This window comes from Ambystoma mexicanum, chromosome 13 (assembly GCF_040938575.1).
Source record: "Ambystoma mexicanum isolate Mex_15411 chromosome 13, UKY_AmexF1_1, whole genome shotgun sequence".
NCBI classification, from domain to species: domain Eukaryota; kingdom Metazoa; phylum Chordata; class Amphibia; order Caudata; family Ambystomatidae; genus Ambystoma; species Ambystoma mexicanum.
The window spans coordinates 46,760,267-46,773,557 of NC_090938.1; positions in this window are offsets into that span (position 1 = coordinate 46,760,267).

A 13,291-nucleotide genomic window follows, 5' to 3' on the forward strand; every position below is an offset into this window, starting at 1 on the left:
TAACAAAGACTCTATGTATCTGCCCTCCTGCTCTTTTGTTGGTCCCTGCAGCTGGTGGCAGTGATTTGCATACCGATTAGAGGGTAACTGAAAAGGCCCACATGGGGCCTGGCTGCAGAGGTTAATAAAGGAGACAGGAAACCCCAACAACCTTTCATATGCAACTGTGTCAACCTGAAACCAGCTCCCGCTCTCAGTATCGATTGACAGTGAAATGTCACGTCTGGGACTGCAGGTTTACAGTAGTACACCCGGCTGATGGACCAAATTCATAAGGTACGGGAATGTGGTTTTCAGGAGCCAGAGAGTCTGGTATCGCTGCGGACGACCTGTCACTTTAATTAGGAATCACAGAGAGATCCATTAACCAGAGAGACTCTTTGATCCACAACAGACAGGAAGATGGGTTGGACTTAGTATCACATGTTTTCCCTCCTTTACCTTTCCTGTTGCAAAGCACTCTGGTCATGACCTCACACATACAGAAGATTGTTGGTGGGGACTCCAGGATTGGTTCATTAAGGTAGGTTTAGCCAACACCAATCACTGTGACCCATTTGGCTTTAAAAGGGGGCCCAGCCCCTCTTTTGGCAGATTATCTGACAACTTTACAAGGAGTAGCAAGAAGAACTCATCATTGGACCCTGGCTGAAGGTACAGTCTGCCTTACATCTTACACCAGTGCAGGAAGAACAGGACCTCCAAAGAGGGAAGCATGATCCCTCCCCTAAACATCTCCCAGGAAACAGAGGGAGATATTGAATCCAGAGGACCCTCCAGCAGCTCCAGAACTGGTACCCTGTCAGCACACAGCATGCACTGCTAGGCTCTGCAGCAAGCTTCCTAGGTGGGAAGTGAGAGAGAGTCTCTGAACCCGAAACCAAGCACACAGCAGCTGCCTGCAACACAGTCCTCTGCCTTGGGCCGTCCGCCTTAAAGGATGACACAAGCTCAGTGAAGAAGATGGGAGAAGTGCCTCGATGCAAATCTACAGACAACCACCTTAAAGGACATTTTCGAGCCAGTCAAGTTCCTCGAGCTGCAACCGACTGCAAGGCTGATCGTTGTTACACTGCAATCACTTAAAGACATCTGAGACATACCAAGCAGTGCTTCAGGACCACCAATCAGCACTGAGACAACGATTCCTGAACCCGAGCTGCCTTGCAGGCCAGCCTGCAGCCGTTCGTCCAGCTTTACCCGGAGTTGTCTTCCGTCTTGAACTCTGTCACAAAAGCATGCAAACCTCACTAAAGCCGACTCGACCCTGTCAAGCACCAAGTAAACCTACAGCACAAGGCACATTGTGGTTCTGTCCCCCTTGTGCTTTTTCCGGAAGGCCCTTAAAGACATTTTAAGACATATTGCTACCTTTGTGCTGAAGGCAAGTAACTTTGAACAGTTGCAATAATTTCTATACCGACCACCCTCCTGTCAGTATCCAGAGCGTATCCTTTTCCCTCGTTGAAACTGTCTGTCCTCTTGCCTCCTTTACAGGGTGGGTTGTATTTCATAGTGTTGCTCGAACTGTCTGTTGTGATTATAATAAAGTCAATATTTGTATACAACCTTGACTGGACAGTCCCTTTGTATCATTGTGTAATAATTATATTTTCGCGGTATTGCAACTAATCAACGATCCACGACCTTCCAGAGAAAAGCCTGCCGATCTGTCCACGTTACCAAAATTGGACAAGGAGGTTTATAATTTGCTTCTGTTTCCAATCTGTTTGGATCCCTTCTGGTGTCCTAGAGGTGTGGGGCTGATTGATGGTTTAGAAACCGATGCGATCCCTGGACCACTGGTGCCCTGAAAGTTGATTTGTCACAGTTGGTCCCTTCGTCTTGATGCCACCCTGCTCGATTACGACCTTACCACAGTCCTACATTGACATTCTTTTGAATTTTTGGATAAAGATTGGTGATGCAACTTCTAAAAGGTACCTTCCACTGTTAGGATTAACTCTTTATTGACTGCTGAACTCAATTTAACCTGTTAATTTGCAGATATGTTTAAGGCAATTTCTGGGCACCTTTCTGACAAACGTACAGGTCCTTCCCTTCTGGTTTTCCTTGGTTCGGTTTGTGAGATGGAGTCGCATGAAACAGGCATCTTACGATCAGGTCATTGGTTTTCCAAAAAGCAGACCCTGAGGTCTCTCTCCGTTCCCTACATCACTGTGAAGGTGAACAATGAGGCGCCACCCTCAGGAGGTGAGAGTGGTGGGAAGGAAGTGATAACATCAGATTAAGAGTTGGCAGAAAGTGAAAGAGGAGGTCGTGAGGGTGAAGGTCGTGTTAGAGGAGGTGATACCTGAAGGAGATCAGGTCCAGGTGGAAGGGATAACATCCAGACCCATTCATAGAGAGGAGATGGCAGGGGACAGTGGGCAGGAAGAGAGGCTGAAACCCTTGCTCTGGGGTACTAGGTCTGGACAGCAGCTCATGAGAGTAAGAAAGGGGCATTAGCACCAGAGGAAGCGGGTGACACGGAGGAATTGTAGAGCAAGAGAAGACTAAAAGGAGCAAAGAGGAGAGTGAATAAGGGCAGTGCAGAGAGTAGGGATATAAAGGGTCCTGCAGGCCAGGATGACTCTAGGCTGTCCAAGGGGTGGAAGGAGGAACAGGGCAGGGAGGCTCTAACCTCTTATTAGGCTGGGGACGAAAGGAATTCACGGTACTCTGACCCCAACCCAGGCGTTGCTAGGGTGGTGTTGAGGGGGCTATAGCCCCTGGTCTTTTGGTCGTAGCACCGGATAGAAGCTCAGGGGCTACAACCAAAAGGCCAACTAGCCCCCAGTCCCGACAATCCCAACATGAGTGTAGCCCCGGATCTTTTCCAGACCTAGCAAATCCCCTGCCAGGCACCCCTCTCTAGCTCTTCCTGTCCTCTATGACCAGTAACTCATCTACTTACAAGAAATTCGGGCTCATTGGATTGCGCGTGGGAGGGGGCTTGGCGATGGGGTTTGTGGGGAGCGGGGCAGGGCCATCGGGAACATGGTTCTACTGCTTCTCTTTGTACACGTCGACCACTGCATATAGCGTAGAGGCATAGTGACTAGGACACGTCCTCAGGGGGTTATATATGGCCCAAGGCTAGACTTGCCTCACAGCCTTGCATGAACCCACATGAACACCCTGTGCAATCTGCACTGCTGGGTAATGGCAGGGACGCTGGTGTTTTGAGGACTAGAAGCCTGGCCATCATGTTGATCACTTGCTGAGCTGCCTAGATTCAGAGAAAATAGGGCAGCATCCGGACTCCTAGAAAAGTCTTGACTGCAAGTCGACCTAATAGAATGGCATGTTTCAATGGTATTTAAAAAACCTGTGTTCCCCTTTATCTTTTACTTGTTTAATGTATGCTTGTGACTTGTATCCTATATGTTGGCTTAACCACTATATGAAAATAGTAATGCATGGGTGACCAAATGCAAGGTGCTGAAAACAAGTGTTGAATCCTTAACTAGTGTCTTTTTCACATGTTTCCGTCTATGTTTAACTGTCTTTATTAACCAATAACCAGCAGCTCTAGTTAAGGTGATGCAGTGATGGGCTTAATGCCAAGCGTTGACGTATGCCGCAGTAAAGCGGGCCTCTGGATTACCAGGGACTTCCTTTGCTGATGGCATTTGAAGACACATAAATGCCAGTCGGGCATGGCCATTTGGTGGAGCCATTCTCTATCTCCCCAGTATTGCCTCATTCTCCTGGCTGTGGGACGAGGCGGGTGGGTGGGGAGGGGGTTACACAAGCAGCTCTCCTGCCCCCCTCCCCCCGCCCCCTTTAATCCACCATGCACTTAGAGGACATTCAGGTGACAAAACATTTCTATGTTAGGGGTTTGTTGAGAAGGGCTGTTGTGTCACTGTATCACTGAGCCTCAATACAAGGGCTCAGCGTGAGCCTGTTGCTTGCTCCATTTTGAAAACTCGAGCTATGCGCTCAGATCGCCATCCACAGAGTCTTCTGAAAGGTCACGTGTTTTTCAGGCTAACGATTTGAAAGGGATTTCTTTGGATGCCAGACAAGCCACTCTCAGAGTGACGCTGAAGTCTGATGTTTGCACGTGAAGATGCTACATGACGTCGTAATGTGATCAAAGTGCTCCCCCACCGCCCCCCCCTCAGTGAACATCAGGCATTCACAAGCCAAGCCAGGACATCGGGAAAGCTCTGCAGTTAAGACCTGATCGAATCTGTTGGAGGAATCAAAGCCGTGGGCTTTTGAGGTGCATTGCCGAGTGAGATGGTTTGGGTGGTGGTGGATCCTCAGGGTCAACCACCAATGGGGAGCAGCAAGGGATTAGCTAAAAACATGTCCACAGTTTGGTGTTATGCTTGCATATCTACTTATGCGCCCCTTGCTAGCTGTGGCCTGGGACTCAGTGACAAGGCACCACCTGGCAAAATACACCCCAGTTTGCTTAGGTTGCAATGCTGAGAGACAAGGCTTTGTGTCGGGATCCTTTATGATTGATAGGATGATTGGCACATCCCTGAAGTCATCTAGCAACCTATAACGTACGAGATGGCCCAGAGGTGAAACCACATCTGGAGAAAAAAGCTCTTGCCTGAAAAAAAAACTCAAGCTTGTAGCAAACCCTCAGTGCCCGGGTCATGAAGCTAGACCAGCAGAGTTCCAGGAACAAGCGTTAGCACCACCACTATCATGGAGACGAGGTAACCGGAGGGGTTGCCAGACAGGCATCCTCTCAGCCAGCTCAACACCAACAATAAATCATCACAGACATTTGCCAGGGATCTTAGAACAGTACACCCTGCAATGGCGTCACAAGAAGCCAAACCACCACGACAAAACCTATGCAAGACCTAAAACTAACCACCAGCAGGCCACATTCCAATCAAACCAACCACCATACTGGTCCCAGAGAATAACAGTATACCCTCTAGTATACCCTCTTTCCAACCACGTGAAGTCCAGTGTTTCCAAGGCAACTGTGGGTGAACATGAGGGGAATTACCATAGGACACCAGTTCCTAAGATGTAACAAATACAGACCAGCATTCCCCACCAACCAAATACTTCAACTTGGCTCAACACTTAAAATAATCCCCCAAAATTCCCAAACTTCTAACTCCCCATTGTCATCTATGACAACTGGTGGTGAAGGTCTTAAAACGGAATAAACAAAATAAATAACCAAATAAAAGCAAATGAACGTTTCACCGGTACGGACAGAAGAAGCACATATTTAGCTGACAACCAAACCTTATTACCCACAGCATACTGTAGAGTTTTTTTCTGTCAGCTGCCTCCTTTCCAACTCTCTTACACTACTTACAATACAGTTCTTGTTGTCAAATTCTTACTGCGAGAATCAACATATTTCCTTGAGATTGTATGGCATTCATAAAACAATGTGGACATTGCTCTAAAGTATATTTCACCCACTCAGTCTGCCCATTGATTTCCAGATGATAACCAGAAAAAGAGCCCTGCAATATCCTATGATCTGTGGTGAGAAGCAGATTTACAAGAAGAAGCAGCATGTAGGCTAAAAAAATCACGGATGCCAGTCTCACAGTAATAAGTTAACCATTCAACTGGGGAAAATGTGCCACCTTTGAAAATATATAAAAGCAAACATCATCAAGGTACACTCTACCAACAAGTGCACACGCACAACCAAATCAGTGGAAATAATGTACCACGGTTGAAAGGCATTTACCAAAGGTCTTAAATATGCGACTGCGTACTGATATAATGACTGACTTTGAGCACATACTAGGCAGCCAGTAACACACTAATGTACATTACCCCAGGCCACCAAAATAAACATTGCACCAACTACATAGTTGTCTTGCACAATGTTATAGGTTGTTAACTTATTAAGACACCTTCCTACACGTTTCATATTGATTGATCTGTAGACACCAAAAGGACAAACCCCAAATAACACCATTCATTTTTTGTACATGTTTCTTAAAACGAAGGAAGTTGTGATATTTCTTCTTGAGTCACCATTAAGACCAGCATTACCTTGGCAAAAAAATATTTAATAGAACCCATGATCTCATTCCAGTGCAACAAAAAACAAACAAATTGGAACCCCCCATGTTTTTATTTGGGGTACTGCCTTGAAAGACATCTGTTTTAACCATATTAGGGTCAGGAAATTGAGACTAAGTGAAGTCATTTTTTCTAAAATTGAGAGTTTTCTAGCAATGTAAAATCACACTTTTACAACTGAACAATTTCAATAGTGGTCCCTTAGATGAGAAGAGCATATTGAAAAGAATATGCTTTATAAATAAATTATAACATACTAATTCAAAACATATGAAACAACTAAGTTTAGGAAACACAGGAAACTAGAATGTGGCATTATATCTTTCAAGAGGCATAATGTGCAACTCATAATGCACACATGGTTTACGAAAAGCACTCCTCCCCTCACTTAGAACCCAGCAGGTGAAAATCACCTTTCTGGCTCCAGCTCTTAATCCAGGGTTGAACCTCTCACTGATTCCAGAATACTTCTTATTAGTGCTAAAGCACACATATCCATATTATGTTACACATTTCAGTCCACGGTAATCTATGCACAGTCGTAATTCGGGATTGTTTTTGGCACAAAAAACAAAGGTGCCCAAGCAGGAGATTTCAAAGTGACAGTAGCTCTACTGTAAAGATTGGGGTGGAGAAATGAGCTCAACAGCCTGCACTATGCACTGCAAATCATATTGGGAGCCTAGGAAAATTGGATTTACAGCTGGAACCTTTTTTTGGTGTTAGGGGTTGGAATCAGAGTCTTGACTAAACACAAAACCATTGTAGCTTTCCCTTAAAACCAAGTATTTGATGTTTGGATAAAGGTTTTCTCTTCATCAAGTTCACCCTGATGTCAGGTGTGTGAAAGAGTAACTGTTACATTATGAGTGTTCTGTTGCAGTCAAGGGCTATCCCCGGCACGCACGCCTTCGCCGCCTCCTCCCTTGATAGCGATCTCTGAACATAGCACTGCACATACAGAGGCACTGGGGTTTCCACCCTCTCAGAGCACTCTCCACTCACCAGCAGTGGATTTCAAAGCACTTGGAAAGATCCTCTTTAAGAAATAGCAGGAAACAGAGGCAGAGGAGCAAGAGGAGACGTGATAGAGAGGGGAGTGACAGGACTGCGGAATTGCAGAACATCATGTGGGGCCTAGCACCAAGAGTCTGCCAAAATGGTACAAATATTCAAGACCACTTTATATGATAATTCTGCAAGAGGATGTGGCATCGTAGCAACCCACGAGTAGAGGGTTTGCCTCTAGGCTCTACATTCCCTTGGGGCAAACTGAAAGGTACAGTGCAGTGGCAACATAAACATGCAAAATGAGATGTAAGTTGCTTATCAAGGGACCACACGCAACAGTAATGATAAAATAGGTTTTTATATAGTGCTGCATGCCAGATTTCTCTCACTTCTTAACGCTGCACTATGAGAATTGAAGTAATTATTTTGGGATTTAATGATGCCCAATTTATCGGCTTCAGAAAGAATGAAGGGTTGATTGAACCCTCGTAGGATTGGAACTGGTGAACACCATTCTGGCCCCGGGCCTGAGGCAAGCGTTTGAGTCACTGAGCTGTCTTACTGGTCCATGTCAAGCTCAACTTTCATGAAGCAAAACAAGCCTCTGTTGGCACATCCCTCCCAAATGTAACACAAAGTTACATGGAGAGGGCACCCATCACTGCCAAGGTCGGTCCCCTCAGACACTTCCGAGCCTCAACCTGCAATTATGTTGGCATATTTCTAAACTATATACCACTTATTAGCAGTTTCTGTTATCTTTCCATGTGATGTGTGCCAAACTCATCAACAAGACTTTTTATGTGTTGAATTCTGTTTTGGCCAATGAGAAAAGCCCATCAGCTAATGCAAATATGCAATGAAAAGCAGATACACCCAAACGCTCTTGTTTTAAGACAAAGCAGATCTGGTTCTGATCATTGCGAGGTATGTATTATTGCGACTTTATTCTGGCATTCAGTGAGTTTGTGAGGGTCCCCTGTTTTGCAGATCCCCAGAAAAGGCAAGTTGGGTGCAAAAGGGGTAATGTATTTGCCCAGCATTACACAACTTTCTCAAGTGTTGGAGTCAGGATTCAAAGCTTGGTTGCCCACGAGCACTGTCCCACAACTCCTTCCCAGAGGTAGAGGCTTGCTGGCTTCTAAAGACAGCAGCATATTTGCCAACAGCCTATGGGGCTGCTAGGGCTGGGTAGAACCAGTCACGTGTGCCTCAATGCACCCATGTAATGGTAAATGCCTGGCAAATGATGCGAGTAACTGGGCGTGTTATGGAAATATCAGACAAACAGTGTGAGTGTCTGAGTTTAAAATGCCCGTCTCCTGCAAATGGTGGAAATGGCAAGCTTGCAGTGTGAGTACCTGGGCAGATGATTGCAGTACCTGGCATTGGGGATAGTGAAAATACCCCTCATTTGGTGTGAGGATTTAACCATACTGTGGCAAATCAATGCCTGCATCCCCTGGCATAACAGAAGACATTTCCAGTTTGCAAAATGTAAAGTCTTGCTTTGCCAATTAGCCATATCCTAGTCAGCAATGGATAAAGAGGGGGCTGGAGCTCTGGGGCAGACCCCCTCTAATCACTGTGGAGCTCTTTTGTTTCTGATTGTGCTGTACCTGTTGTGTATGACTGAAGCTTGCACAGTTGCTGCCTGTGCTGTACTTGAGCTGTGTTTGTGGGGCGAGGGGGGCTTCCATTGCTACACTCCATGCTGTACCTGGTCACTGCATGCGAAGGAGGCCCAGTGTGACAAATCAACTTCCGGGGCACCAGTGGTCCAGGGATGAATATCGGGTTCTAAACTATCAATCATTCCCACAAATGAAGGGATCCAAACATATTGGAATACAAGTGAATTATAAGACCTCCTTGTCCAATTATGGTAACGGGGACGGAATGGCAGGCTTAACTCTGCAAGGTCGTGGGTCATTGGTTAGTTGTAACACAGCAAAAATACAATTACTACCCAATGATAAAAGGTACTGTCCAGTTAAGGTTGTATAAACAATATCTACTTTATTATTATTACAGCTGACAGTTCTAGCACACTACAAATACAACCCACCCTGTAAATGAACAAAGAGGACAGAGAGTTTCACAAAGGAAAGGGATGCACTCTGGATACTGACAGGAGGGTAGTTGGTAAAGTAATCAGTTTTACTGTTCAAGGTTATTTGGTTCCAGCACCAAGGGGGCAAAGGTTCATAACTGTCTATAGCGGGCCTTCGGAGAAGGACATGGGGGGGCAGAACCACAATATACCTGATGCTTAAGAAGTTCTTGGTGCTTGACAGCATCAAGGCAGTTACGGGACGCTTTGCATCCCTAGACACAGAGTTAGTGGCAGCAGACAACTGCAGGTATCAGGCGCAGGCAGTTTGGCAAGCGAGGCTGGACGGCCATTTGCAGGCTGTCCTGCGTGGTGGTTTAGGGCCAAGAATTGTTGTCTATGTGCTGGTTGTCGGATCTGGAGTGCTGGTTGTCGGATCTGGAATGCTGGTCGAGGCAGCTCGGATGGCTCTTGTGACTGCGCCGTGACAACAGTCAGCAGTGCAGTCGGATGCGGTTCAAGAACTCGACTGTCTCCAAAATGTCCTTAAAAGATGGAAGCTGGATGATGGTTGTGTGGCACTCCTCGTAGCTTCTTCGCAGGGCTTGTATCTTCCTTTCAAGGTAGACGGCCCAAAGCTCAGGAGAGTGATTGCAGGCAATGGCCATGTCCTTTGTCCAGAGACTCTCAGGCACTTCCCACTTAGGAAGCTTGCTGTCAGAACCTAGCAGGGCAAGCTGTGTGCTGGCTGGATACCGGGTCTGTAGCTGCTGGATGGGTCCTCTGAGTCCAGTATCTCCCTCTGTTCCCTGGGAGATGTTTAGGGGAGGAATCTTGCATCCCTCTTGGAACTCCTGGCCTTCCTTCACTGGCAGAAGATGTAAGGTAGACTGTACCTTCAGCTCGAGTCCAAATGAGTCCTCTTTTACAGCCAAATGGCACCCAGTTATTGGTGTAGGCTAAGCACACCTTAATTAAGCAATCCTGGGTCCCCATCAGCAACCTTCTGTTGTGCATGAGGCCAGGACCAGAGTGCTCTGCAACAGGACAGACAAGGGGGTGACAACATATACCTAAGGCCCACCCATCTCCCTGTCGTAGATCAAAGTTTCTCTCTGATTAACTGAGCCCTCTGTGACTCTTGATTAAAGCGCAGGGATCCCTCGAAGTTTGTGTTGGGAGAAGACTTCCTGTCTCCCCCAAACCACATACTTCTCCCCTCTGAAAGGGGTCAGCTCTGCAGCGATTTGCCTACGGTAAATAGTGGACCCAGACATGCATTTCACTGACTTTCATACAGAGGGGTGGGAACTAGCTTCAAGTTGACACATTGCATACAAAAGGAGTGTTAGCTCCACCTTTCATGTTGTCTTTTCCGGCAACCAAGCCCCTTCCTTAGGCTTGCTTCAATTATCTTGTTAGTATGCACTGCCATCAGCCGGAGTACAAAGATCCTTGGGGCCTTTGATATTTAAATTAAGCTGCCCATGCTGGAGGAAGGTGTGCATTCCCCCTCCTTGAGATGCTTTGATGTATCCGGGGGCTGTCACATTCCAGCTGAATATAACAGGGGAATATATCCCCTGTAGGCTGTCTTCCCGGAGTAGATGTGACTATTCATTTTGTGCGGGAAGTGTGTTGAATCGCCTCACACAGTCCTCATAGGTTGGTCTCCCATCATTCCTTTTCATTATTAAAAAAATCAGAAAATCCCAGTCGAGCGCACTCTCACCATGCAGATGGTGGAATTACTCACAGCAAGCTGTAGTATATCCCCAAGTATGTCAACCCTGTGGGGGCAGCTATGTGTAGTGGCAGCAGTAGTGCCCACCCGCAGTGTCACAGGAGTGCTAGAAAAAATGTGGGCCTTGGCCCTTATTCTTTTTACAAATTAAGAACTGCTTTCGTTCCCTCTGTTCTTGGACCCGGAAAGGCAGGGGACAAGTAATTAAGCGAGTGGGATAGGAGGGTAGGGCTATTTCCAGGTGTTGCCAGGAGAACCTGTGACAAATCAACGTCCAGGGCACCAGTGGTCCAGGGATGAATATCGTTTTCTAAACCATCAATCAGCCCCACACCTCTAGTACACCAGAAGGGATCCACACAGATTAGAAACACAAGAAATTATAAACCTCTGTGTCCAATTTTGGTAATGTGCACGGAACGGCAGGCTTATCTCCGGAAGGTCGTGGATCGTTGGTTAGTTGCAATACAACGTAAATACAATTATTACCCAATAATAAAAAAGGCACTGTCCAGTCAAGGCTGTATAACAATATCTACTTTAATATTATCACAACATGCAGCACTACAAAATAAAAGGGATGCACTCTGGATACAGACAGGAGGGTGGTTGGTATAGTAAATTATTGCAAGAGTTCAAGGATAATTTTCTTCAGCACAAAGGGAGCAATGGGTCTTAAATTGTCTCTAGGGGCCTTTGGAGAAGGACCAGCAGGACAGAAGCACAATGTACCTTGGGCTTGAAAGTGTTCTTGGTGCTCAAAAGGGCCAAGTCGGTTTCAGGGTGCTTTGCAGCTTCTGTGACAGAGTTCAAGCTGTGAGCCAGCTGCGGGTATCCGGAGGCAAACAGTTCAGCGAGCGAAGCGGGACAGACGGTTGCCGGCTGGCCTACACAGCGGCTCGGGGTCAGGAATCATTGCCTCAGTGCTGGTCAGCCATTCTTAAGCACTGGTCGAGACGTCTCAGGTGGCTTTAAACGACTGTGGCGTAACCACAGTAAGCATTGCAGTCGATTGCAGCTCGAGGGACTCAACTGGCTCGAAAATGTACTTTAAGGCAGACATCGGTAGATGGTCGTCGATCCACTTCTGCTAGCTTCTTCACTTAGTTTGTGTTGTCCTTTAAGGCAGGCGGCCCAAAGCTGGGAGAGTGTTGCAGGCAGCTGCCTTGTCTTTGGTTTCAGGTTCACAGACTGGCACATCCCAACTAGGAAGCTTGCAGCAGAGTTTAGCAGGGCACGCTGTGTGCAGGCTGGGTACCGGTTCTGGAGCTGCTGGAGGGTCCTTGGGATTCAGTACCTCCCGCTGTTTCCTGTGAGATGTTTAGGGAAGGGATCTTGCTTCCATCTTTGGAAATCCTGGTCTTCCTTCAACGGTGGAAAATATAAGGCAGACTGTACCTTCAGCCAGGGTGCAATGCTGAGTCCTTCCTTCTGCCCCAATACACACTTTGCACCCAAAAGGTTTTTCTAAGGTGCTTTTTTAAGCATAAAAGGACGTCTGAACTGCACTCCGCATTCAGTTCCTAGCTGTGGCCCTCGCGGAGACAGGCAGTGCCGAGAGAGAATGTCTTCTTCACGCCCCCCCACTCCCCTTCCAGCACTTCAGAATAATTAATCAAAGTGCATAAGGGGTTATGGTGAATAAAGATGCAGGCGGTGAAAACACCAACCGTGCTCCTCGCGGAGTCAGGTGGTGCAAAGGGAAAATCAAATGGAAAAGACACTGGGAATACATTTAAGAAGCAAAGTATTGGAATTAAAGAAGAGAACAGAAGTCTAAAGGAGTGAATGGTCCGAAGAGAAGTCAAAGGGGCAGAAACAGCAAAGGAGAGGAGGCAGGAGAACCGCGGCGAGGGTTGCAGCAGAGGAAGCCCGCCTGTGAATCAGGGATTGCCGGCCAGGTAAGGTGCCTGGGAGAGCAGGTCCCGGTGGCTGGACGCTCCTTTTCTTCAGATGTCATGTCCCCCCCAACATTTTCAGCAAAGTTACTCAACTGGGCGCTGGGAGAGAAAACCAGAGCAGTAACCGGTTAATAAATACTGCTCCCCCAGCTCTGGGAATGCACTGGAATCGGCTGACGGTCGGCTTACTCTTCCTGGCCGCGCGGTGCCCAACACTCTCATGGTGCCATAGAGCCTGAGGCCAGGTATTTGCCCCCCTGAAATAGTGTCCATGGCTGTATTCCACAAGGGCCGCACTGTCTCTCTGCTCAGCTTACTCTGTGTAAGGAAGCTTCCACTGGAGTAGCTCTTATGCACGTGTGTGAGAGGGGGTGCTCTGCCTGTTCTGTGTACCCCAAGGAAGCTCGCACAGCTGATGCCTGCCCTGCACATGGCCTGAGTGTGGAATGCTTGCAGTGCACTGGGCAGTATCTAATCAGTGTGCTTCGGGAAAGGTTGCAGTGCTGCTGGCTGTGCTTTTCCTGCTCTAGGTGTGAGAGGGCGGCA